We start from the raw sequence: 5,133 nt of genomic DNA on the forward strand, positions 1-5,133 counted from the left end.
TGCGTAAGCACGCTAAGCAAGCCAAGCCCGAGCGTCAGACGGGGTAAAGAGTGAGCAGCCAATCAGGGTATTGACACGTCACTTAGGTGCGACCCAGGCTTATATAAACAGCGCCACATCGGGGTCTCTCTCTCCTCTCCTCCTTTCATCGTTTGACTGTAATAAAGACTTGTTGCGGAAGGACCCTTGTGTCCGCGTGCGTTTCTGCCGGCGAGAAGATCACGCGGCTTCCAACACAGATCGTTGCACCCAAACTCAAAAGAGCACACCTTCTTTTCAGCACCGCATGGAACCTTCTCCAAAATAGACCATATAGTGGGTCACAAAGCAAGCCTCAACAGATACAAAAGGATTGAAATAATCCCTTGTATACTATCTGACCACCATGGACTAAAGCTAGACATCAACAACAACAGAAACAACAAAAAGCCGACACGCACATGGAAACTGAACAACTTACTACTTAATGACAGCTGGGTTAAGGAAGAAATAAAGAAAGAAATTAAAGACTTCCTAGAATTCAATGAAAAGGAAGGCACAACATACCCAAATTTATGGGACACATTGAAAGCAGTGCTCAGAAGAAAATTTATAGCACTAAGTGCCTGTAAGAAGAAATTCGTAACATCACATACAAACAACTTAATGGCCCAACTGGAAACCCTAGAAAAAAAAGAAGCAGATACACCCAAGAGGAGCAGACGGCTGGAAATAATCAAACTAAGGGCTGAAATCAATCAACTAGAAACAAATAAAACTATCCAAAGAATCAATGAAACAAAAAGCTGGTTCTTTGAGAAAATCAACAAGATAGACAAACCTTTAGCCAAACTAACTAAAAAGCAGAGAGAAACTATCCAGATCAGCAAAATCAGAAATGAAAATGGGGACATAACCACAGACACTGAGGAAATCCAAACAATTATTACGTCATACTACAAAAGCCTATATGCCACAAAATTTGAAAATCTAAATGAAATGGATAATTTTCTTGAAAGATTCCATCTACCAAAACTAAGTCAAGATCAGGTAGAAAGACTGAATAGTGCTAATTTAATTTAAAGTTTAATGATGCATTTGGAAAAATATAAGTTGTAGACCAATATAATCTTAAATTAAAAAAAAAAAAACTTTAAAAAAGAACATTATCCAGCAATGCAGGGTGACTTCCTTCAAACTGTTTTTTAAAGTTTTTGTTTGTTTGTTTGTTTGTTGATTTTTGCAGACTTGCACAACAGTGAGCCTTCATCTTCTTGCATTAGCCATGCAATATCTGCATTCGGTTGTATCTGCCACTATTTTACCATGTATTTAGGAAGGGCCCAGGAGTCCCCATCTCTAACTGCGTATAATGGTTACTAAAATATCGTCTCCTTCAGTGGCATGGACACCTACAAATTGCTCATGCTCCCCTAAATAGCCTTCTTGCAGGCTGGTGCAAGAAACCACAATTAAATTCAATTAAAATCAAAGTTGGAGGGGAGCTGTAGGGAGGATGGGTTTCAGTGGGAGAGGGCTGGGAGTTTTAAAAGAGGGTAATGATGAGATGAAATTCCCCAAATTCAACATTTTTAAATATATACATGAAATTATAAAAAACCCCACAAGTTATTGCATATAATAAATTTTAAATTATGTAAGAAAACTATAATTAAATGACATTGAATAATGCAAAATGAACTACTATTTATACAATATTTAATATTGTGGTATAAGCTCTATCATTTTATAAATGATAATGTAAAGTCTGAATTGTTCAATTGCCTTGAAACATTGTGGATACAAATGACAGTACTAGTTAGTTAACAAATAGGCTATCATTATAACTACAGTGATATAAATTATGAAATGCTAGGAATTGCTCAAAATTGTTGTCACCTAGCAACCCTCTACATAATGGTTTTTACTTAAAATAAAGCTGTCATATTTTGTGTCTGTTTTGCCAAATGTATTTTTTCATGTATTGGTAATTTCACTTTCAACAAAGAACATATGAGAGACATTTACAAAAACTCATTAAACACATGTTCCAATCCCTGTCAGGCTTGGTTCTCTGAACTTTCTCAAAGTTTTAGGACAGTCCCAAGGAAATAATTTTTGGTGCTCTTGTAAAACTGAATGCTAAAATTTCCGTTTTCGTATCTAGTCCATAGTTGTGGATATTTACTCCCGTTTCTAGAAAAGTCCAGTTACTTAATTGTCTCTATTTCCCACTTAGGTATCCTGAGACATGATAGAGCCGTGACAGATTTTATACATCATTGTAATTAGACATGTCTCCATCTGAGATAGCAAAAGTCTATCAAATGAACCCAAGGAGATATTTACAAACAAACAAACAAACAACAAAATACACTCTCACCATTTATATTACTACTTATTTTATTAACTTATTCTCTCAAATTGTGCATCCTGATCCCAGATTCCTCTCCCTCCCTCCATCCACTACCTCCTCCATCCTCTCCCCCCATCTACTCCCTCCATTTTCCTTCAAAAAAAAAAAAAGCAGGCCCTCCTCCCCTTCCATCTGACCCTAGCCTATCAGGTCTCCTCAGGACTGGCTGCATTGTCTTCCTCTGTGGCTGCTCCTCCTTCAGGGGGGAGGTCATCAAAGAGCCAGTGGGCTAGGGGAGGGGCATGGGAAGATAAAAGGGAGGGAAAATAGGATTGGGAGGGGATGAGGAGGGGGCTACAACTGGGATACAAAGTGAATAAATTGTAATAAATAAAAAATGAAATAAAATTTTTAAAAAGGGAAGGCCGCCAAAGGATATTAACCAAACATGGAATGTCAAATTGCAATAAGATTAGGCACCTCCCCTCATATTCTGGCTGGACAAAGCAACCTAATGGGGTAAACGTCCTAAAAGCAGCCAAAAGTCTCAGAAACAGCTCCCACTCCCTGTGTTAGGAGTCCCACCAAAACACCAAGCTTCATAGTCAAGGGCCTAGGTTAGATAAAACATGCAGCCAGGCCTGTTGACACAGGCCTTTAATCCCAACACTCAGGAGGCAGAGGCAGGCTTATCTGACAGTTCAAGGCCAGCCTGGACTACAAAGAGAGCCCAGAACATCCAAGGCTACACAGAAAAAACCTGCCTCAAAAACAGCTGTCTCTGGCATGACTTCATTGGCCTGCTCTCTGATCACCTTCCTTAGGGGGAGAAGCCTTGCCAGGCCACAGAGGAACACAATGCAACCAATCCTGATGAGACCTGATAGGCTAGAGTCAAATAAAAATAGAAGGGAGGAAGGCCTCTCCTATCAGTGGACTAGGGGAGGAGCATAGAGTGAGAAGAGGGAAGGAGGCTAGGATTGGGAGGAAATGAGGGAGGGGGATACAAATTGAATAAATTGAAATTATTAATAATAATAATAATTAATTATTATTAATAAAAGAAAACAAACAAACAAGCAAGCCATGCTCCAAGGGACCACCCCACATCAGAATTAAATGAGCAGCAGAAATTCGAGTCTATGGCTTTTTTAAGTAACAATCACCACCACCACCACACAATGGCCATCAAGTTGTAGGTGGTAGAGAGGTGGGCCTGGATCTAAGAGAAGGTAATGGAAATAACTGGGGGGGGAATGTGATCAAGATCTTTATATAAAAATTTCAGAGAATTTATAAAGTATGTTTAAAGAATTTATAAGATAATGTAACAAAAGAAAAAAGCAGTATTTTAAAATGAATATTGTAGGATTAGGTGCACAGAATATTCCTAAAAAAAATTTGCAAAAAGTGTATATCAGTATTCTCAAAAGAAACCGGAACTCTGATTTACTGAACTAAAGAACTGAAAAAAAAATTTTTTTTTCAATGCAGTTTATTCAGGAACCTTGAACAATAAAAAGGTAAATGTTAGAATTCTATACAGATAACAGCTTGTTCTTTCACATTTAACTATGCATCATTATTTTTTTAATCAAGAAATACTAAGTCTATTTAAAGAAGTCTGTTTTTCAAGTCTTTCTTTGTAATTATCTATTTAATGGTAAATAAACATCAATATATATGGAGAGTTGATAAGTAACGTCCTTTTTATTTATTTATTTTTTTGGCAGGTCTGCAACTTTATTTGATATTCAGTAGATTAGTTCTCATTCTTATTGACCGTCTGTAGGTTTTTGAATGTGGTAACAGGCATATAAGTTACCAGCGTGTAGAGCTTGCTTGGTGAATCCTCGTCTTCATTGTTTTCTGGACAAAAGTACTCAGATGCGATATGGAACATTCCTTATTCCTTTGGCTCAATTCCTTTATTGAGCCTCATATCTACACGCACATCTGGAGTCCCCGTCTCCTTCACGGCAAACTTCCCAATTTCTTTGAGTTCCGGGCAGCACGCTTCCTGAAGCCCACTACATGGATATGTTTGTGTGTTTAATGGTGTACTCCCGGGTCACCACCTCCTTGATGGCAGAGCTGCCCTTCTTCCGTTGGCCACCCTTCTTTGCGGGAGCCATTCTGCCCAGCCCAAGCAGGGATACTTAACTTCTTCAATAGAAGTCATTACTGATCATGCTGGATACTTAAATTTACACACAGAAATATTTAAAATAGACATGAAAGGAACATTATCATTAAAATATTTCTTGGGTGCTGGGCTTCAAGAAATTCATTTCTATTTAGCTGTAATTAGTATTTTTAAATCAAAGTTGAGCAAATATCAAAAACAATAAAAATATTAATAACCTCTAAATAAAACAGTTATATTGTGGACCATAACAATTTGTAGACACACACAAACACACAAATGTGTGTATATATATATATATATATATTTTTTATCTACATTTATATAAAAATGTTTATATATAAACATTTAAGTGTTTATATATATAAATTAGCATGAAGTTTTTTTTTTTTTTGTAGATTCTCTTACTCCTTCATTCTTATTGGGTTGGGCTATTTTCTAGCTTGGTTTTACTTTTTGAGTCCTGTGGTGAACATTGCAGCATTTATGTAAGAGATTACTTGCAAAGACAATTTTCTTCTATGCGACTATGGGAAAATAGATTTACACACAAGGAAGACTTAAATAAGAAAATACATTACTATAAAATAGCAGGATAGTGGCCTAAGGCATATATGCTTACCATTGGTGCTGGCAAAAAATATGACAAGAC

General features: G+C 36.9%; 1 pseudogene; it reads right to left on the minus strand.

Moving 5' to 3' along the window:
• Nucleotides 1-4,097: 4,097 nt before the first annotated feature.
• On the minus strand, nucleotides 4,098-4,479 carry LOC132652767 (large ribosomal subunit protein eL31-like; annotated as a pseudogene).
• Nucleotides 4,480-5,133: the final 654 nt, after the last annotated feature.

The sequence above is a fragment of the Meriones unguiculatus genome, chromosome 3 (genome assembly GCF_030254825.1).
Source record: "Meriones unguiculatus strain TT.TT164.6M chromosome 3, Bangor_MerUng_6.1, whole genome shotgun sequence".
Taxonomy (NCBI): domain Eukaryota; kingdom Metazoa; phylum Chordata; class Mammalia; order Rodentia; family Muridae; genus Meriones; species Meriones unguiculatus.